Source organism: Aotus nancymaae, unplaced genomic scaffold (assembly GCF_030222135.1).
Source record: "Aotus nancymaae isolate 86718 unplaced genomic scaffold, 86718_ANA_hifiasm-v0.15.2.pri h1tg000057l, whole genome shotgun sequence".
NCBI lineage: Eukaryota > Metazoa > Chordata > Mammalia > Primates > Aotidae > Aotus > Aotus nancymaae.
The window spans coordinates 186,377-209,430 of record NW_026988471.1 but is presented as its reverse complement, the minus strand read 5'-3'; the positions used below and the strand labels follow the sequence as shown (position 1 = coordinate 209,430).

Here is a 23,054-nt window from a genome sequence, read left to right as displayed (position 1 = left end):
GCACTGCCAGAGGCAACAGAGCGCTTCTCCCAGTAAACAAGGATCCAGCGTATACCTAGCCACTTGGCTGCAGCTAGCTGTTACTCATAAGCACCATCTACTTGCCTGTAGGTCAAACTGCACATCCAGATATAAAACCTGCTGACAGACGGACGTAGGGCTAAAGAAGCGAAGCGAAGAGACCCTACTCAGCACTCTCTACAGTCACCCAGCTATGGAGAGGGGAAAGGGGAAAGAAAATAGTAATATTGTAGAGATAGACAGAAAGAAAAAAATCCTATCCATACTCAAGTAATTACATTAGAGGTGTCAGCATCTCCAGATGAAAAGGAACCAGCACAAGGATTCTGGCACCACGAAACAAGAGAATTACAAAATACTGCTGAAAGAAATCAGATGACACAAACAAATGGAAAAGCATTCCATGCTCTTGGATTGGAAGACTCAATGTCATTAAAATGGGATACTGCCCAAAGCAATCTACAGATTCAAAGCTATTTCTACCAAACTTTCAATGTCATTTTTCACAGAATTAGAAAACACTATTCTAAAATTTATGTAGAAGAAAAAAGAGTCTGAATAGCCAAAGAAATCCTAAACTAAAGAACAAAGCCAGAAGGATCACATTACCCAACTTCAAACTATACTACAAGGCTACAGTAATCAAAACAGCATGATGCTGGCACAAACACAGACACATAGACCCAGGGAACAGAACAGAGAACTGAGAAGTGAAGTGCATACCCACAACCATGTCACTTTTGCAAAGTCAACAAAAATAAGCAATTGGGAAAGGACCCCCTGTTCAGTAGACAATGCTGGGATAAACTGGCTTGCCATATACAGAACACTGAAACTGGACCTATCCTTTTCACTATATACAAAAATTACCTGAAGATGGATTAAAGATTTCAACGTAAGACCTCCAACTGTAAGAATCTTAGAAGAAAGCCTAGGAAATACCATTTTGGACATGAGCCTTGGGAAAAAATTATGACTAACTCCTCAAAGGCAATTGAAACCAAAACAAAAATTGACAAGTGGGAGCTAATTAAACCAAAGAACTTCTGTGCAGCAAAACAATCTAGCGACAGAGCGCGCGGACAACCAGCAGAGTGGGAGGAAACGTTTGCAAGCCACGCATCTGACGAAAGTCTAATATCCAGAATCTGTAAGGAAATTAAACAATTAAACCAGCAAAAAGTGAACAATTCCACTAAAGGGTGAGCAGAAGACATGAGCAGACACTTCTCAGAGGAAGACATACAGGTGGCCAACGAACATAAAAAATGCTCAAATCACCAATCGTCAGAGAAGTGCAAATCAAAACCACAATGAGAGATCATCTCACACCAGTCAGAATGGCCATTGCTAAAAGGTCAGAAGGCAGTAAATCCTGGCGAGGCTGTGGAGCCTAAGGAACACGTGTACGCTGTCGGGTGGGAATGTCATTAAGTTCAGCCACGGCGGAAAGCAGTTTGAAGACTTTTCAGAACACGCACTCCTATGGTCATCACAGCACTAGCAAAGACATGGCATCAGCCTGGGTGTCCATTACTGGTGGGTCGCATAAAGGAGTGCAGTGCACGCACACCACGGAATGCTACATGTCCATAAAAAAGAATGAAATCATCTCCTCGGCAGCAACCGGGATGTAACCGGAGGCCATTATCCTAAGTGAACCGATGCAGGAGCAGAAAACCGCCCACTGCGTGTTCTCACCCGTAAGTGGGATATAAGCAGTGGATCGTGCACACGAAGACGGAAATGACGCAGGCTGCTTGAGAGGGGCGGGATCCAGCCAGGGCCCTGAAAGCTCCTACTGGGTGCTATGCTCGCTGCACACAGAGACAAACCACGTCGTCCTCAATAGAGAAGGAAAGAGGCAAAGCGTAGGAACATGAAACAGTTTGAAAACGGTGCATACTCTTCAAAGTCCAGAGCTTAAGACACATTCTTCTGAATCTGTAGAAATGTTCTATGTTTAACAAAATCAAACAAAATTCTCCAAACGCTGTTTGTATATCCTAAGATGTTTGTCCTACATTTTAAACATCACTAACAGTCCACTTTTGTAAAAAAAAAAAAAGTCTCATAATCCAAAGTACTCAGATATGTGTCTTCAATATTATCTACAATTCAGAAGTTTATGGAGAGTTTCAAATTAGATTAAAAACGCTTAAGAAAAAAGAACTAGAAGCTGTAACTCTTTCTAATTCGGCCTCCGGTCACACAGAGCGCAGAACATGCCCTCCGCGCACTCCCTTCCGTTCCAGCCTCAGTTGCCCGCTGATCTGATCACCGCTCTAGAGACTCGGACCCAGTGGGATGGGCAGAGCCACCCACGTTCACAAAGACGGCGATTAATTTTAACAGCCACTCCCCAGATGGTTCTCGTATCACAGAACCACTTCCTTCCGCAGACGTCTTAATTTGTTTAAACGTGGTGTTTCCTAACTGCTTCCAAGGAAGTTAAAATGAGGCCGCAGAGTAACTGCAGCCAGGCAGGCAGCGAGCTGGGAAAGCTGTGGGCGGAGCAGCCGCGCAGGCGGAGCCCTGGCCCTGTGAGCCCCCTGCCCGCCCCCTGCCGGCCCCCTGCCCGCCCCGTGCCCACCCCCTGCGGGCTGCGGGCTTCGCACAGCAAACGTCAGAAGCACCGCCTGGAAACGGGTGATTTTCTTTTTTTTTTTTTAATTGTATTTTAGGTTTTGGGGTACATGTGAAAAACATGCAGGATTGTTGCATAGGTGCATACGTGGCAGTGTGATTTGCTGCCTTCCTCCCCTTCACCCATATGTGGCATTTCTCCCCATGCTATCTCTCCCCAACTCCCCACCCCACACTGTCCCCCCCACTCCTCCCAACAGACCCCAGTGTGTAGTGCTCCCCTCCCTGTGTCCATGTGTTCTCATTGTTCAACACCCACTTATGAGTGAGAACATGAGATGTTTGATTTTGTGTTCTTGTGTCAGTTTGCTGAGAATGATGGCTTCCAGGTTCATCCATGCCCCTACAAAGGACGCGAACTCCTCGTTTTTAATGGCTGCATAATATTCCATGGTGTATATGTGCCACATTTTCCCTGTCCAGTCTGTCATCGATGGGCATTTGGGCTGTTTCCAGGTCTTTGCTATTGTAAACTGTGCTGCAATGAACATTCGTGTGCATGTGTCCTTATAGTAGAACGATTTATAATCCTTTGGATATATACCCAGTAATGGGATTGCTGGGTCAAATGGAATTTCTATTTCTAGGTCCTTGCGGAATCGCCACACTGTCTTCCACAATGGTTGAACTAATTTACACTCCCACCAACAGTGTAAAAGTGTTCCTATTTCTCCACATCCTCTCCAGCATCTGTTGTCTCCAGATTTTTTAATGATCGCCATTCTAACTGGCGTGAGGTGGTATCTCAATGTAGTTTTGATTTGCATTTCTCTAATGACCAGTGATGATGAGCATTTTTTCATATGCTTGTTGGCCTCATGTATATCTTCTTTTGTAAAGTGTCTGTTCATATCCTTTGGCCATTTTTGAATGGGCTTGTTAGTTTTTTTCTTGTAAATCTGTTTTAGTTCGTTGTAAATTCTGGATATCAGCCCTTTGTCAGACGGGTAGGCTGCAAAAAATTTTTCCCATTCTGTTGGTTGCCTATTCACTCTATTGACTGTTTCTTTAATCCCCTGCCCGCCCCCTGCGCCCCCCTGTGCACCCCCTGCAGGCCGCGGGCTTTGCGCAGCAAAGGTCAGAAGCGCCGCCTGGAAACGGGCGGTTTTCAATCCACTGCCCCAGAAACCGTGTTGCGGTCACTTTTCTTGGGGGTCACTCTTCTTGGGGGTCACTCTTCCTGGGAGTTTGAAATGCGAATCCTGGTCTTGAGTCAGATTCCCGCTCATTTTAGCGCGGCATTGTGGGCAGACCTCGGGATCTGGGGTGGTCAGCCCGAGGCCCGTTCTGCCCCCGCTGCCTCACCCCCCAACCCCACCCATGCCCTTAGCGCCCTCCCACCCCAGCCTCGTCTGTGAAGCACCCACTTGCTTAGATTCCCAGGGGCCCCGGGAGGAAGGAGGCCAGGCCTCAGTGCCTTCTAAGTGCCCCTAATTCTTCCCTGGGGCGACACACGCCATCCAGGCCAGCTTCACTCTTACGGGGTACAAGCCGATTTCCATGAAAAGGAAAATGGACTCTTTTTTTTTTTTTCAGCTAAATTAGAAACTGACTAAATTCTCACATTCCGTAAGGAAAAGCCTGACACTTACCAACAGAAGCTTGTCCGTTGTGAAAGCACCCTTCACACTCGGAACCCCCTGCAGTCAGACTCATCCCAAGTGGAATAGCTGCAAGGTCTTTTACAATGGCTATGACAGCTCGTTTACTGATTGGAAAATAAAAATAGACAAATTTTACAGCACTACAGAGAAAATCCGGTCTATCCACGGCCATAAAATAAAACTGCTAACAAATATACCATCACTAACGTGAGATGTTAAAAATAAGGGAAATTGAGGTGATGGAGGACGAGGGGATTCGCTGTACCTGCAGCTCAATTCTTCTGTAAACCTGAAACTGTTCAAAAAATGAAGCCTATTAATTAAAAACTACCAGCTGACACCACCACTTGATCTTGTAATTTAATTCACTTATAAGTAAAATTCTTATTACTAAAGAAAAATATAGGTTTCACTTTTATATGACAACATTGGCATCTGTTTTCAAGATTCAAACCCTCATATTTATGTCATGTAATTTAAACTTCTCAAGAAAATTACAGGCGCCAGGCTGAGAGTGCTCTGAGGACAGCTTGCACAGCTACCTGTAGCTAGCCAGTCTCTGGGGTACAGAGCCACCAGTAGTTAGCCAGTGTCTGGGGTATGGAGCCACCCATAGTTAGCCAGTCTCTGGGGTACAGAGCCCCCCGTAGTTAGCCAGTATCTGGGGTACGCACCACCTGTAGTTAGCCAGTGTCTGGCGTACGGAGCCACCCATAGTTAGCCAGTGTCTGGGGTACGCACCACCTGTAGTTAGCCAGTCTCTGGGGTATGGAGCCACCCGTAGTTAGCCAGTCTCTGGGGTACGGAGCCACCCGTAGTTAGCCAGTGTCTGGGATACGGAGCCACCCGTAGTTAGCCAGTCTCTGGGGTACGCACCACCTGTAGTTAGCCAGTGTCTGGTGCACGGAGCCACCCATAGGTAGCCAGTATCTGGGGTACGGAGCCACCTGTAGTTAGCCAGTGTCTGGGGTACGGAGCCACCCGTAGTTAGCCAGTGTCTGGCGTACGGAGCCACCTGTAGTTAGCCAGTCTCTGGCGTACGGAGCCACCCGTAGTTAGCCAGTCTCTGGGGTACGGAGCCACCCGTAGTTAGCCAGTCTCTGGGGTACGGAGCCACCCGTAGTTAGCCAGTCTCTGGCGTACGGAGCCACCCGTAGTTAGCCAGTCTCTGGGGTATGGAGCCACCCGTAGTTAGCCAGTATCTGGGGTACGCACCACCTGTAGTTAGCCAGTGTCTGGCGTACGGAGCCACCCGTAGTTAGCCAGTGTCTGGCGTACGGAGCCACCCATAGTTAGCCAGTCTCTGGCGTACGGAGCCACCCGTAGTTAGCCAGTCTCTGGGGTACGGAGCCACCCGTGGTTAGCCAGTCTCTGGGGTACGGAGCCACCCGTAGTTAGCCAGTATCTGGGGTACGGAGCCACCCGTAGTTAGCCAGTATCTGGGGTACGCACCACCCGTAGTTAGCCAGTGTCTGGCGTACGGAGCCACCCGTAGTTAGCCAGTCTCTGGCGTACAGAGCCACCCGTAGTTAGCCAGTCTCTGGCGTACGGAGCCACCCGTAGTTAGCCAGTGTCTGGGGTACGGAGCCACCCGTGGTTAGCCAGTCTCTGGGGTACGGAGCCACCCGTGGTTAGCCAGTCTCTGGCGTACGGTGCCACCCGTGGTTAGCCAGTCTCTGGGGTACGGAGCCACCCGTGGTTAGCCAGTCTCTGGGGTACGGAGCCACCCGTGGTTAGCCAGTGTCTGCGGTAGAACGTGCTCTTTGTTACATTTTTCAGAAGCAAGAGATCCTGGTGGATATACATACAAACGCATGGATTTTGGAAGAACATTCAGTTCCACGTGGTTATTGAACTTCTGAGCCTCAGAACATTTTTATCATATGGGTTTAACAAAGTTTGAGGAGAATTAAATGAGGTAATGAACATGAAAACTCTTACGACCTCCAAAGTGAGCAAAATGAGGACCACAGTTGGAAGCACAGGCACAGCTGGTTTGATCGCACTCTGCAGGTACAGCACTTTTCACAAATTCAAGGTTTGTAGCAACCTTGCAGACAGCAGGTCTATCTGTACCATTTGTCCCGCAGCATGTGTTCATTTTGTGTCTCTGTGTCATGTCTGGTAATTTTTCAATAGCTTTACATTTCATTATTATTATATCTGCTTCAGTGATCTGTGGTCAGTTATCTTTGATGTTACTGTGTAATTTTGGGGTAGAGGTATGACATCCAGCTATATAAGAACCTAAACATTAAATGTGTGCTCTGACTGCTCCGCTGACTGGCTGTTCCCGTCTCTCCCTTTCCCAGACTTCCCAATTCCAAGACACAACAATATTGAAATTAGGCCAATTAATTACCTTACAGTGTCCTCTAAGTGTTCATGAAAGAGTTGCGTGTCTCTCACTTCAAATCAAAACCTAGAAATGATTAAGCTTGGTGAGGGAGGCACGTCAAAAGCCAAGGTAGGCCGAAAGCTAGGCCTCTCGTGTCAGTTAAACACGTTCTGAATGCAAAGGAAATGTTTTTGAAGCAAATTAAAAGTGCTACTCCAATGAACTCATAAATGGTAAGAAAGCAAAACAGGCTTACTGCTGATATGGAGAACGTTTTAGTGGCTGGAAAGAAGCTCAAACCAGCCACAACATTCCCATAACATTCCAGCTAAGATCATTGATGAAGCTGACTACAGTAAACAAAGAATTTCCGTGCAGATGAAACAGGCTTCTATTGGAAAGAAGATGCCATCTAGGACTTTCATTGCTGCAGAGGCTTCAAGCGTCAAAGGACAGGCTGGCTCTCTTCTTAGGGGCTAAGGCAGCTGGTGACTTCTGCTTGAAGTCAATACCCATTTACTATTCCCCAAATCCCGGAGTCCTTATGCTAACTGCGCTCTGCCTGTGCTCTGTAAATGGAAAAACAAGCCTGGATAGCAGCACACCTGTTTATGGCATGGTTGATTGAATGTTTTAAGCCTAATGTTGAGACCTACTGCTTGCGGAAAAAAAAAAATCCTTCCAAAATATTGCTCATTGACAAGGCCGATGAAGATGTACAAGAAGATGAATGTTGTTTTCATGCGTGCTAACACAACACCCGCTCTGCAACCCATGGATCAAGGAGTTATTATGATTTTTAGCCTTATTATTTAAGAAATATATTTCATTAGGCTACATCTGCCATAGACTGTGATTCCTCTAGTGGATCTGGGCAAAGTCAATTGAAAACCTTCTGGAAAGGATTCACCATTCTAGATGCCACTCAGAACATTCATGACTTATGGGAAATGGTCCCAATATCAAAATGAACAGGAGTTTGGGAGCAGTTTTGGAGAGAGTTGCTGTGCAGGTTGTTGTGTGAGGGTAAAGCAGCCCCTCCCCACCTTGAGAAGAGTCTGCCTGAAAGGCAGGGCAAGAGCTAGAAAGAGCCCCTCAGTGCCAAGGAAAGCAACCCGAGAGAGGAAGCAGTTCCCATGCCAAAAAAGACATCAGAAACAGCGTCAAGTGTAGGCACCAAAGTCCCAAGAGGATGGAAAACAGACCGTACTGATGGAGGCAGATCCGGAGGAAGACGTGGAGATCCCAGTTCCTGGCTGAGCCTGAGATGGAGGCAGCTGAGGGAAAACACCCTGTAGAAGTGTGTGGAGCAGGGCAGAGCCTCCGAGCTGCCCCCACGCGCACATTCACATTAATTCCCTAAAGTAAATCTTAACGGGAACCACACAATTTTTAAAGCTTTCACTATAATCTCAAGAAAGCTCGTTTCATTTTATGCTCAGCAGCTGAAAAGCACGTGGAACTCGGACGGGTATAAGACTGGTTAGAAGTCGTATTGGTCACCTATTTTAGTGCCAACTGTATGTAACAATAAATTATAAAAACAACCTAAGTTACTATAGAAAACCGTTTGCTGTAGACCAGGCAGTCTGGACGTAAACCCTGCTTGTGCCAAGGATCAGTTGGGTGATTTCAGCCAACATAGCATCTCTGGGCTCACCTTCCTCAATTTCAAAACAGGGGCCTAAGAGGCCCCTCCGGGTACGGTGGTGATGATTACATATGATGAGATATGTGCAACGCTGGACACAGTAACATTTACATATTAAGATGATGAAAAATAATCATTTGGAAAGATGGTATACGTTACAGAATTTTAAAAATCAGAGTTTCAAATATGTCAATGATTTATGTAGAAATGTACATATGACAAAGAACGGCGAGCATGTACCCAGACTGCTAAAAGGGTTAATCTGCATGGTATTAATAACTGTAACTGAATACTTATTAATAAAAACAGTTATTAAAAATAGAAATCTGTTTGACAAGCCACCCACGAACCAACAGGGGACCAGGTCGCCTATCCAGGACCCTAGGAAGGAGGATGGAAACAGATTTGCTGCTCACAGCCGTGCCCGAGGGGCCGACAGAAGCAAGGCCGGGGTATCCCCGCTGTCTTACATCTGCGCAGGTGGCCCGGGGAGATGGACCACACAGCTGGGGAGGCCCAGCAGCCGCGCTGACCCAGATCTGTCAGACGCTCTGCGCTGCCAGCAGCTCAGATGGGTTCCTCCAGCCTCTCCTCAGGCTTCCCGGTTCTCAGTGCTCAGAACCGTCTGGAAGTTCTACAGGAAGGGCCACACCTTGTCCTCTGAGGCAGGGGCTGCCTCACTCTCACGGCACCTGAGGAGTCAGTCAGCAGGTGAAGGGGAAGGTCGAGCAGGCGGGAGCACTGTCACCTGTCACCTGGGACGTCATCAGTTCAAGTCCCGCTGCCTGCGCTCCTCTTTCCCAGTGTGCCCGTGCGCAGGGAGCCGGCCCGCCACGGAGGCCTGTCTAAACAGAGCTGCGTCCAGCTCGGAACGTGAACACCTGCTGGTGGTCCCTGCTCCGTGGGCTGTCACTACCACCCCGCGCAGGCTGGGAGGGCCGGACTGGGGCAGAGGGAGCCTCATCTTCAGGGGCGGAGTTCTGGGAGTGGGCGGCTCAGCGGCTTTTGAGGAAGCAGCCCTGCCCTCAGGGCTTGGAGTTGCCCATTAGAGGAGCCAGTCCAAAATGTCAGCTGTGCAGCTCACAGGGAAATGCGGGGAACAGAAATGCACGTTAGTGAAGAAAGAACAAGCTCGGAGCAAACAGAAGACGCCATGAGACTCCGCTGTGTCGTCACATCCCGAAGGCTGATGCCACGTTTGCACACTGGGAGGTGAGCGCGCGTGAGGAATGAGGGTCAGTCCCGCGCTGGGTGTGCGGAGGGCCCCGGCCGGGTCACCCTCTGCTCCGGGCCGGTCCGTCCTCTCTCGCGAGAGCTGAAGTCTCGCCCCGGTGCCCGGAGACCTCGCGAGACGGGTGCGCTTCCGCCACCGCCGGCGGCCGCGGAGGGACGGATTCCTCAGTGACCCGGGTGGGGCCACCATGTTCCCGAGCGAGCCGGGTGGGGCCGCGCGTTCCCGAGCGAGCCGGGTGGGGCCGCGTGTTCCCGAGCGAGCCGGGTGGCGCCCTGTTCCCGAGCGAGCCGGGTGGGGCCGCGCGTTCCCGAGCGAGCCGGGCGGGGCCGCGCGTTCCCGAGCGAGCCGGGCGGGGCCGCCGCGTTCCCGAGCGAGCCGGGCGGGGCCGCCGCGTTCCCGAGCGAGCCGGGCGGGGCCGCGCGTTCCCGAGCGAGCCGGGCGGGGCCGCGCGTTCCCGAGCGAGCCGGGCGGGGCCGCGCGTTCCCGAGCGAGCCGGGCGGGGCCGCCGCGTTCCCGAGCGAGCCGGGCGGGGCCGCCGCGTTCCCGAGCGAGCCGGGCGGGGCCGCGCGTTCCCGAGCGAGCCGGGCGGGGCCGCGCGTTCCCGAGCGAGCCGGGCGGGGCCGCGCGTTCCCGAGCGAGCCGACCGGCGCCATGTTCCTGGCTGCCCTTTTCTGCCGCAGCCGCGTTCCCGGCCGTCAGTGGATCCGGAAGCAGAGGCGGCCGCGGTTCGTGTCGTCGCGCGCCAAGCAGAGCCTGATCCGCCGCCTGGAGACCGAAGCGGAGAACCGCTGCTGGCCGAGCAGGCCCTGCGTGACCCGGGAGCGGGAGCACGGCCACGCCGCGGCGCGCAGGAAGGAGCCCTTCGAGGCCTTAAAGGCGCTTCCAGGTTCCCCCCACGTAGATTCATCGTGGACCGGCTCGACCGTCTCAGTGTCACCAGGAAAGGGCCCTAACTCCGAGCCGTCACTCTGGGATGTTACGGATCACGGGGCCGCCCGTCTTTACCTGTTCCTGGAACCGAAACGCTGTGGCTTCTGTGAACACGTGAGCTTTGGACCCGTGTGGATTGAAACAGCCCCCTCTGCGCCCCTCCCGGGCAGATGACCCTTGTGACGTGAGCGACGTCCGTGCCGCCCGTGCCAACAGCAGTAAGTAATGGAAGACATGAAAATACTGCACTAAACACATCAGAAATTTCTTCTTCTGGTGTAAGGAGAAGCAGGAGCTGCAGAACCCAAAGCTGGGAGGCCGGCACGTCCCAGCTTCCGCCCTGCGCTCGGAGTTGTCCTCATCCCTCCGCCCGCCTCTCAGCAGACAGCGCATTCGTATCCACCGGGCATCGAGGAATACAGACGTGAACAACGGAGACGGTGACATCCATCGCAGAGCTTAACCTTCTAGGAAAGAAACACAAGGAAGTCCGATTACAGCTCTGGAGAAACGTAAATTGGAGGGGAGGAAGACGCGGGCAGGCGGCTTGCTGTTTAAAACGGGGCCTCAGGGGACGTCACAAGCAGCAAGAGCCCAGCCTCGGGCCACTGTCCACTGTGCGTGCGGGGCTTAGCCGAGCCTTCCCTGCCTGTGCCTGGGGCAGCGAGGGGCAGGGAGGCATGTGAGGCGGCCGGAGGGCTCTGAGTTTTACTCAAATGAGCTAAAACTGATGAGGTTTTGAGCCGAGAATGTTGCCATCTGATTTATCTTTCAGGAGGCTCCTCCTGGCTGCAGTGTTGAAAACCTGCCGTAAGAAGAAAGGGTGGAGGTGGTGAGACCTGGCTGGAATCTACGCCGTCTTCCCACTGTCTCTGTTTCATTCCTTTTAAACTGATTAAACATTTATGACGCCTTCTCACTTTGACCATCATATTCTTTACACTCTTATATTTTCTGTCCTTTCATCTCATGGGACTATATTCTGGATAACTTATTCAGACGTATCTTCCAGGTTTCCGATTCATCTTCAAGTGTGTCTAATTTGCTTTTTAATATTCACTGAGTTTTAAATGTCAGTTACTACAGCTTTTATTTGTAAAAGTTCCAGCGTCTTTTTCAAATATTACCCCTTTGTTGTCTCTTGTTCGTGCTTATAGTTTCAGTTTTTTCTGTTATTTCTGCAGCCATACCAAACCCAGTCATTTTGTATTTCACATCTGGTAGCCCCGTCCTCCCTGGCCCTTGAGAGCCTGAGCATTTCTTTGCTGTTTCTCTGTCCTGGTGCCTTGCTTCTTCATTCCTTGTCATTTTACAGGAAACTGATCGATTTCCTGAGTACTACAGTTACGTCCGGGCTTAATGTTGCAGATCTGCAGATGAAACTTGTTTCTGCCAGTTGCTGGGGGGCTCAAGTAACCCAAAACCACTTCATGTTGGGGCATCTAATTGGGTTTTGGACCTCGAGCCTGTGTGTGTGGCCCACGCCAGCACGGATGTAGGACATTTCCCGTTTCATCTTCTGTGGGTAGAGTTCCTTTTTATTCTTATACTCTCACAAAGGCCAGAGTGCATGGCCTTTGAAGTCTCCGATTATTTGGGGATCTCTGGTTAGTTTTCCCACGTTACACAGCCCTTGACTTTTTCTCCTGGATTCTGTATCCAGTGCAGCCTCAAATCAGAGTCCAGGCTGCCATCCGCACCCGGTCTGGGTTGGGCATCATCTTACAGGATTCCTGCTTTCATTTTGCTTTGCTCTCTGCATCGTAACTTTTGTGCCAGCTCAGCATTGCTTTTAAAAATATTTCCTCTGTCCTCCTGTACTTTAATGGACATGATCAACAAAGGTATAAAATCTGACTTACTGTTGGAAACAGTATTTTTAAGTCTTAGTTCAGGTTGCTACAGCAGAGTGCCAGAGGCCGGGCGGCTTGTAAACAACAGATACCGTTTCTCCCAGTTCTGGACGCTGGAGGTCCAAGATCAAGTTCCAGCGTGATGGGCTTCTGGGGAGCGCCTGCTCTGGGTCACAGGCGGTGCCTTCCTGCCGTCCCCTCACGTGGTCTGAGGGGTGAGCGTATCTCTGAAGCCTCTTTCATAAGGGCACTAATCCTTCCATGGGGGTTCCCCTCGAGACCTCGTCACCTCCCCGACTCCCCTCCTCCTAACACCGTCACACTGGAGAGTAGATTTCAACGCAGGACTTTGGGGGAGGCAAACATTCAGTTCATAACAGACTCTCATGGAAATGCTGCTTAGTTTGCTTTGTTTGCATTTTCTGCTTTTGAGGAGTTTCCTGCCGTGGCTCTTGGCGGGGCTGCCTCTGTGTTTCTTAGCCTTTTCTTCTGTTTGTTTTCTGACTTCATCAGTTTAGGCTTTACTGTTTCTGGTGTCTCATTATCTCTCTCTTGAAATGTTTCATTTTGGATTTGCGATCTCCTTTAGAGTAGCAATGACTACATTAATTTTTGTGGATGATGAAATATTTAATTGCATCATTAATTTATTTTGTGGAAAGAATTTTGGACGTTACTTGGTTGTACAACCTTCTTTCGTCCTCCTGTGCTCCCTCCCTTCCTTCCTTTTTTCTGTCTTTCTTATGAATTTTCTATTTCCTTTTATGGTCTTAATCATTGAATGAGTTTGGGTTTCTCAGGCCCATATTTTCCAGTTTCCTGTGACCTTGGACAAGTCCAGATAGTTCCTTGCGTAGTTTACACGATGTGAAGATTCTCTCTCCTTCTGCCACAGACGCTGCTGTGCGCAATTACGTCTTCTCTCTGATCCTCGGTGTCAGCTAGTGTTCTGCCCGCCACCAGTTTCCCTCTTTCCCACACAAGGGATGTGGCTTTGGTCCTCACAGCACTGGGTCTCTGGTCACCGGGGTTTCTCTGGTTTCTGATTCTTCCCACAAAGCTCATGTCTGACCTCAGCTGGGTCTGACAGTCCTTAGAATTCAGGTGGAGTCTGAGGATTATATTAATACCTGCTCCTTATTTTGCTGATAATGGGGTTTTCAGCTATTTAAAAAGAAATGTATTATCACTGTGGCTTTTTAGTGATTTCTGGGAAGAGAGAAGAGATATGCCAACTTCTTCAGCAACATTCGTTCTGCTAAAGCAGGAAAAGCCGCACGACAAATCTCTCAAATGCAGAACTGGGAAGGAAGGGGTGATTTATCAGGCAGGGAGCAGGGCGGCATAGCTGCCTAGCAGCCAGCTTCACTCACAAAGAAAGTCCCTGCCCTTTTAAAGGCTCACGACTCTAGAAATTACATGCGAAAGGGTCTTGACCTGTGAAGTAGGCATGGGGTAGGGGTTTGATCCTGTTTAAGGGAGAACAATGCCTTTTGGAGCGATCCCTCCACACCATATCCGTGATGTACAGATGGGACTGTGGTTGGCAGGCGGGGCTTCTCCGTAACTGGGCTGGCTGCTCCAACCAGTCCCTCCTCTGGCTGACTTCTAACTTCTCCTTTTGAGATGCAGTGTAGACAGCCGAGGTGATTAGGGGTGTCCTTTCTCACTGCAAGTCTGCATTGACTTGTTCAAATTTTAGTGTGGCGATATTTTTCTGTGACTTAGAAAAAATATATAACTGTCACATAAAAACCATTGTTTCCTAAACAGAGTTAGTTAGGGTAAGACAAAACATAGTAATTTTAATTGTACTTTATGCAGATTATACAAACTATCAGCAAGGATATTTAAGAATACATGTAAATATTTCAAAACTTCAGCAATTGAATTGGCTGCTACATATGTTTTGAATTTGGGGTAATATGAATAAATTAAAAATGTATATTTTCCAAGATTCAGTTCCATGCACAAAAATAAGATCTATACCATGATATGTGAAACATCAGCTCTGGATGTGAACAGTTTTTCTTATAAATATTCAAGTTGTTTCACAATAACAAAAATTTCCTTCCTGTTGCATACAGAGATACCTTTGCCATTGAAATTATGCTGAATTTTGAATATGACAGTGAAAATTGTAAATTATGTGTAAGGGCAGAGAACTGCCTTCTCAATTTTATAGAGAGTCACATATAACATTTGAAATAGAGACTTTGTAATTTTTTTTCAATACTGGTGGTTGAGTGGTGAAAAATAAACTTTGTAATCCTCATTATGAAATCACAACACCCGGAGAGATCCAAGATGGCTGATGATTAGCAGCTCGGGCATGTACCTCCCAGTGAAAGCGCAAAGAACGAGAGGACGCCACACTTTCAGACGAATATTAGCTGCTCACGGACCAGGAGATTCCCAGTGGAGGAGCTCCACGGGTCGCCAGGGCGACTCTTGTGGCCGGCGTGGCGGTTTTGCTGGTGCCTTAGCACGCCAGTTCTTGGTGCAGAGTCCGGAGATTCCCGGGCAGAAAAGCACCATCAATCTTAACACTGCTGTTTTGGCCGGCTCAGTGGATTGCTCAGATTTTGGCACAGGGAATCAACAAGTTGGACGTCAGAGACCCAGTTAGAAAGTCGGTAATTATAAAGATGACAGACGGACAAATATATAATGAAAGGAAGAAACCAGCATAAAAAGGTAGAGAATACTCAAAATCAGAATGCCTCTCCCTCTACAGGGGATTGCAATTCCTCATCAGTAACGGAACAAGGCTTAATGGATTACACGTGTGTTCCAATAACAGAGGCAGGTTTCAAAACGTGGGTGATAAGAAACTTCTGTGAATTAAAAGAACTTGTTCTAACCCAATGCAAAGAAACTAAGAACCTTAAAAAAGGTTTGACGAAATGTTGAGAATGGACAATTTAGAGAAGAATATAAGTGAATTGATGGAGCTGAAAAACACAACACGAGAACTTCGTGAAGCATGCACAAGTTTAAACAGTCGAATTGATCAAGCGGAAGAAAGGATATCAGAAGTCGAGGACCAGCTCAGTGAAATGAAATGAGAAGACAAGATTGGAGAGAAAAGGATAAAAAGGAATGAGCAAAGTCTCCAGGAAATATGGGACTATGTGAAAAGACCTAATCTACGTTTGATAGGTGTACCTGAATGTGATGAAGAGAATGAATCCAAGTTGGAAAATACTCTTCAGGATATCATTCAGGAAAATTTTCCCAACCTGGCAAGGCAGGGTAATATTCAACTCCAGGTAATACAGAGAACACCACAAAGATATTCTTCAAGAAGACCAACCCCAAGGCACATAATCGCCAGATTTATTAGGGTTGAAATGAAGGAGAAAATACTAAGGGCAGCCAGAGAGAAAGGTCAGGTTACCCATAAAGGGAAACCTATCAGACTTACAGCAGATCTCTCAACAGAAACCCTACAAGCCAGAAAAGAGTGGGGACCGATATTTAACATCCTTAAAGGAAAGAACTTTCAACCCAGAATTTCCTATCCAGCCAAACTAAGCTTTATGAGCGAAGGAAAAATTAAATCTTTTGCGAACAAACAAGTACTTAAGAGAGTTCACCACCACCAGGCCTGCTTTACAAGAGCTTCTGAAAGAAGCACTATACATATAAAGGAACAACCAATATCAGCCTTTCCAAAAATATATCAAAAAGCAAAGAACTTTAACACAATAAAAAATTTACATCAACTAATGGGCAAAACAGCCAGCTAGCATCAAACGCTGGTATTAAACTTATATATATTTTAATTGGATAAAAAGCCAAAACCCATCGGTATGCTGCATCCGGGCCCATCTTACATGCAACAATACACAAAGACTCAGAGAAAAGGAGGAAGATTTACCAATCAAACAGAGAGTAAAAATAAACTAATAAACAAAAAGCAGGAGATGCAATTCTCGCCTCTGATAAAGTAGACTTTAAAGCAACAAAGATCAAAAGAGGTGAGGAATGACATTACATAATGGCAAAAGGATCAATGCAACAAGAAGAGCTAACAATTCTATAGATCAACGAGATAGAAAATTAACAAGGATATTCAGAACTTGAACTCAGACCCGGAACAAGTAAACTTAATAAACATTTATAGAACTCTCCACTTCAAATACACAAAACATACATTACCACCTCACACCTATTCCAAAGGTGACTATATAATTGGAAGTAAATCACTCCTCAGTAATCGCATAGCATTTCATAGGTTTAAATGAAATATTGGTTGGCTGTTTGTTTGTTATCTTCTTCCCTTACTCCTTCCTGATTACATCATTAAGTATAATTATCAGTATAAAAGAGGTTTTCAATACCCATTACTAAACTGCATTCTAGCCTGGGCAAGAAAGCAATACTCCCATTCTCTCTCCCTCTTTCTTTTCCTTCTCCCTCCTCCACATTCTCTCTCTCTCTTTCTCTTCCTTTTTCCTCCTTCCTATTCTCTCTCTCTTTCTCAAAAAAAAAAAAAAAATCACAACACCCAGAAAGAAAACGATATATTGTTCTTGAAGGCTTTTGGGAACAAAAGCATCTTGAAAAAATAATTACTTTCTTAATTTTGTTAAGAAATTAACATGAGAAAACAGTGAAGTAATTGTGATTTTTCAAATATAAGAGATGGTATTTGGGGAAGAGCTTAGCATAAAAACCAAAACACTAAATTTTCTTCTGAAATTGAAACAAATTTATCTTCATCCTAGCCTAAATGACATCTACTCAAATATCCATCTGTTACTAACTCATTATAAATCTCCTTTTTTTTCTCATTCAGAAACTATCTTTAAAGTTTCATTTTGTAAAATCCAAGAGGTTCAATTCTTCTTTCAAAGAAAAGAGTCAAACTCTAAAATATTTCGAGAGATTTATTCTGAGCCAAATAAGTGACCAATGGCCTGTAACACAGCCTCAGGAGATCCTGAGAACACGCACCCATGGCGGTCAGACTGCGGCTTCTTTTATACATTTTTGGGAGGCGTGAGACATCAGTCCATACGTAGGAGATGGGCATTGGTTTGGTCCAGAGGGTGAGACAACCGGAAGCAGGGGCTTCAGGGTCCAGGCAGATTAAAAGATTTTCTGACTGGCAATTCATGGAAAGAATGAAGATATTATCTAAAGACTTAGAATCAGTAGAAAAGAATGTCTGGGTTAAGATAAGGGGTTGTGGAGACCAGCGTTTTATTACAGAGAGAATAGATTGTACGGGTTTTTCTTTTCTTTTCTTTCTTTCTTTCTTTTTTTTTTTAATCAGACTTAAGATCTGTGTTGATGTTAATGCTGGTCAGCTTTCCCGAATTCCAAAAGGGAGGAGAACACAATGAAGCCTGTGTGACCCCCACCTTCCCACCACGGCCTGAACTAATTTTCCAGGTTAACTTTGGAATGCCTTTTACTGAGAGAAAGGGTTCCTTCAGATGGTTGAGGAGCTCAGAATTTTATATTTTTGGTTTACATGTGTATTTATTTCTTTTAAATGATACATGTAAGCCCCCAGGTACATGTAAAGATTTTAGTTAGTTTTTATTTATGTCAAATCATATCAATTTTTCATTTAAGATACCAATATAAGATTTCCTTTTGAAAATGATAAAGTGAGAGAATGTGATTCTCTCATATGGAAAAAATGTGAAATTATACATGAATGACTGATGTTTGAAAAGCAGTACTATAAGAGAGCTAGGCACCTGCTTTTAAGAAAATATGCCAAATGTCTGTGGTTCATGAGATTCTTAAAGCTAGCATTATGGAAGAGAAATGCGGTAAAACTGTTTTAGAAAATTCTGTAAAAATTGACATAGAACAGTTTGAAAGTCAAGTTCTGTGGTTTGAGCTTTTATAAGCTATAAAATAAATGATGCTATGTGTGAAATCAATTACATGTTATTGATTGAATTTCACATGTTAAATTTGTGGAGCTTATAATATGAGCACGATCTGAGAAATGTATTGCTACTGATTCCATTCTAATGTGTATTAGTTCAATCTTGCACTGCTATAAAGAAACATCTGACACTGGGTAATTTATAAAGAAAAGAGGGTTAATTGGCTTACAGCTCCACAGGCTGTACAGGAGGCATAGCTGGGGAGGCCTCAGGAAACTTACAATCATGGTGGAAGGCAAAGGGGAAGCGGGGACGTCCTCACGTGGCCAGACAGGAGGAGATAGAACGGAAGGCGCTACACACTTTTAAACAATCAGACCTCATGAGAGCTCATTCACTACCACGAGAACAGCAGGGGAAAGCCACGCTCATCAGCCAGTCAGTCCCGCCAGCCCATCCTCCAACACTGGGGATGACAACTGGATGTGAGATTTGGGTGGGGACATAGACCAGCGTTTGGAATATTATAAGAAGTTAGAATAATACTTGGCCCTTCAGGGACTCTCCTGCTCTGGATTTTCATTAGCATTTTGGGTTTCAATATTAAAGTCCTGATTATCATATTTTTAGATTAGGCAGATTTGTCAGGGATTACAGGTATGTAAAATGCCATAAATTAGAACAAAGGCACAGATCTAATATAATTCAATCAGAATAGACACAAGTTAGCATTTCCTCTCTCCACAACCCACTGCCCAAATTGAATACATACAAGTGAGAAAGGAATAGTTTAAAATAGCAAAATGCAGGGATTTGAGGATTTCCATGCTCCTAACTCAGGGCAAATCTTCAGTGAAATGTCCATCTTAGGTTGGGGAGGGGTCACTGTGGGAATTCCCAAAATGGCAGAGTAAGAAGCTTAGCCAATCGCTACTTCAGAAGCAATGGAAACGCTTGACAGAACGGCCAGAAACAACCATTTCAGAACTCTGAAAATGACCCAAAGGTATACGGCAAGCTGGAAGCATTTAGTCAAGAAGAACTACTGACCCTTGGTGGAAACAGGGTTCTGTGGCGTTTTTGTGTGGAACTACTCCACGGCCACCTCGCCCCAGACCCAGGCGGGTTGTGGGAGCTGCCACCACAAGTGAGGCTAAACTCTGACCTCTTCCTCTCTTGCCCAAATTCCTATCTAAGGGGCCTGGGGAGTCCATCCTGCAAGCCATGAAGTCTCATCGGAGCGTCTTTTTAACCCTGTATAACAGGCTCACGTTTCAACCTGACTCTGGCATAACGTCACATGACAGATAAAGAAGAAAATCAAACTACTTTAACTCCAAACATGTTTCTTTGCCATATCTTCAAATAGTCCTTCAAAGCCATCTCTTGTGGGGAAAATCTACATTCTGAAGAGAATCCCCTTCTGTTTCCAAGCCCTTTTCCTGATCCAGGAAAGAATAAATTCTGATAAGAAACATTTATAATCTGTTCCCTCTGAAGCCAGCTACCTGGAGGGTTCCTCTGCATAATGGGAACTTGGTCTCCACAATCCCTTATCTTAACTCAGACACTCTTTCCTATGGAGTCTGGGCCTTTAGACGATAACTTAGTTCTCTCAATGAATTGTCAATCAGAAAATCTTTGAATCTGCCCATGACCTGGAAGCCTTGGCTCCAGCTCTCCCACCAAGGTACATCTTTCATGTATGGACTGACGTCTTATGTGGCCCTAAAATGTATACAACCAAGCTGCAGCCCAGCGCCTTGGGCACACGTTCTCAGGATCTCCTGAGGGCTGTGTTGTGGGCCATTGGTCGCTCACATTTAGCTCAGGATAAACCTCTAACTATTTTGCAGAGCTTGATTCTTCGTTGACAGGAGGCTGCACGAAAAAGCCCACACCTGGTGTGTGGCAGAGTCACAGCTGCGGAGGCTGAGAGGCCGGATAGCCAGACAACAGACAAGACAAAACTCTAGAAGTTAAATCTGGGGAGTGAGACAGAGCCTTGATCACCTCCCACATGTCGCTGGAGCTCTGAGAGGCTTTCGTGTGCACGGATTTGAGCAGGAAGAAACTCAGATTCCCAAAACGTGAGACGTTGGCTCACCTGGCACGCCTGATGCTGGAATGTGAAGGTCCTGCACACTGTTCACAGAGATCTTCAACTGTGAAATGACTCATGAACGTCCAAGGAAGAGTAAGGAAAAAAATACCAATAAAAGTGAATTTTTTTATATAGCAGTAATGACCAAATAGAGTGGGTGCTTTAGGTATTTCTGGCAACAGCTGGGGGCTATGATGTGTCTGCCGTGTGTGTGGCTGTGTTCTGGCTGGAGTGACAGGACTGTCTGCTGCAGTCTGGTCCTGGCTGCAGGGTCTGGGACGTGCCCCCACATCACACCAGGACCCCGTGCACATGTCAGGTGCTGTGACATTCAAAGAGTGATCTGCCTCTACACTCCCTGGTCTTTGGAGAGCCGCTGTACTGGTCCATTCTCACAGTGCTGAGAAGAACTACCTGAGACTGGGTAATTTATGAAGAAATTGGCTGTACAGGAAGCATGGTTGAGAGGCCTCAGGAACTTATAGGATGGCAGAAGGCAAGGGGAAGGCGGCACCTTCTTCACATGGTGAAGCGGGAGAGAGAGCGCGAGCAAGCGGGACGGCGCTGCGTGCTTTCAGACAACCACATCTGCTGAGTGTATCACGAGGACAGAAGGGGGAATCCACCCCCATGATCCCGTCACCCCCAGCAGGACGCTCCGCGAACACTAGGGATTACAATTTGATGTGAGATTTGAGCAGGAACAGAGCGCTAAGCCATGTCAGCCACTGTGTAAATAAAACAGGTTCAATCATATCGAAGATCATACAGGCAATGACATGAGAGCAAAAGCCATGACACACGCCTGTGTTACAGAAGGCACGTCACACACACACAGCGGGCAGGAGGAGGCACGTCACACACACACAGCGGGCAAGAGGAGGCATGTCACACACACACAGCGGGCAGGAGGAGGCACATCACACACACAGGAGGAGGAGACACGTCACACACACAGTGGGTAGGAGGAGGCACGTCACACACACACACAGCGGGCAGGAGGAGGCACATCACACACACAGGAGGAGGAGACACGTCACACACACAGCGGGCAGGAGGAGGCACGTCACACACACACAGCGGGCAAGAGGAGGCATGTCACACACACACAGCGGGCAGGAGGAGGCACATCACACACACAGGAGGAGGAGACACGTCACACACACAGCGGGCAGGAGGAGGCACGTCACACACACACACTGGGCAGGAGGAGGCACGTCACACACACAGGAGGAGAAGGCACATCACACACACAGTGGGCAGGAGGAGACACGTCACACACACAGTGGATAGGAGGAGGCACATCACACACAGCGGGCAGGAGGAGGCACATCACACACACAGCGGGCAGGAGGAGGCACGTCACACACACACAGGAGGAGACACGTCACACACACACAGCGGGCAGGAGGAGGCACATCACACACACAGTGGGTAGGAGGAGGCACGTCACACACACACAGCGGGCAGGAGGAGGCACATCACACACACAGGAGGAGGAGACACGTCACACACACACAGCGGGCAGGAGGAGGCACATCACACACACAGGAGGAGGAGACACGTCACACACACAGTGGGCAGGAGGAGGCACATCACACACAGCGGGCAGGAGGAGGCACCTCACACACACACAGGAGGAGGCACGTCACACACACACAGCAGGCAGGAGGAGGAGGACGGGCCTGGAGACTCTGATGGGATAACGGCGAAAGCAAAGCACATTTGTCAAATGTACGCAGGTCCTGTAACTCTAGTTAGTAGAAGCAACAAGAAGTTCCCCATCACACTTGAGATTTCTGTATAAGCAGCTGTTTGAAATGCATATTTGTGAAGCGTTGCCTGAATATTCCTTTAAGGCCCTGGTCCACGGCACTCGGCATCCGGGGGGCCCCGGCGCGTTCCCAGCACGCAGGACTCAGCGTGCAGAGCTTGGCCCGGACACTGTTGTGTTTGGCTCTGCTGTGTGTTTTTGCGTGCACGTTTACATTATTTCATGATTGTGTTTTTGCCATCACAGCAGTGAAAACAAAGCTGTCTTCAGACCCAAGTTCTTGAGGGACTAAATCAGCAAAGGGCAGAGGTGGAAACTGAGGAAGACGTGGCTGGAGGCCGCTCCAATGGAGTTGGCCTGGGTCACCGGTGGGGCCCACACAGTGAGTGACGTTTCTGGGAAGGCTTCAAACAAAACCTTAGAGTCCTGAGTGGTTTCTCTGTTTTCTCAGGGCTCCTGCTCCTCAGCCAGGTGGTGCTTCTCGCTCAGGCCCCGACTGCCTCTGGCTCCACACGGGAAAGCCGGCGTTCCTCTCCATGAAGGCTCAAGTGCAGACAAACGCAGTGGCCAAGAGACTGAGCTCAAACGTTCCTACTGGGCACAGAATAATGACTTGTTGGAATTAGAAGAAAGTGATTCAAGAATTTAGTTAAAACCAGCAATAAAACAAATAATTAAATTTTATATAATCATTTTACAGTTTAAAATGTCCATGCTTTCATTTAAGTCAGATAAAAAGACTGCAGCTGTGCGTCAGGCCTCCTGGTTACCAGGTCCTTTACAAACCATTCTCTCATTTAAGCCTCACAACGGAATGAGGACGGTGTTACTGTGCAGACATTACTGGTGAAGAAGCTTGGTTAATTCCCAACATCACATGCCGAGGAAGTGACAGAATCACAACTCTAAACAGGTGCATGTCCTGCTTCCAAACCCAGGGCTCTCGGGTCAGCCACGAGAACGTGAGGAGGTCAGCCGTCCCCAGGCGTGACTCCACCATCTTCCCCCCGGGGCCCTCGAGAATCCTCTGAGTCCTGTGTGTGA

The 23,054-nt window shown here is 47.6% G+C and overlaps 1 pseudogene; it reads left to right on the top strand.

Moving 5' to 3' along the window:
- Positions 1-10,145: 10,145 nt before the first annotated feature.
- LOC110567608 (large ribosomal subunit protein mL63-like) lies at positions 10,146-10,447 on the top strand (annotated as a pseudogene).
- Positions 10,448-23,054: the final 12,607 nt, after the last annotated feature.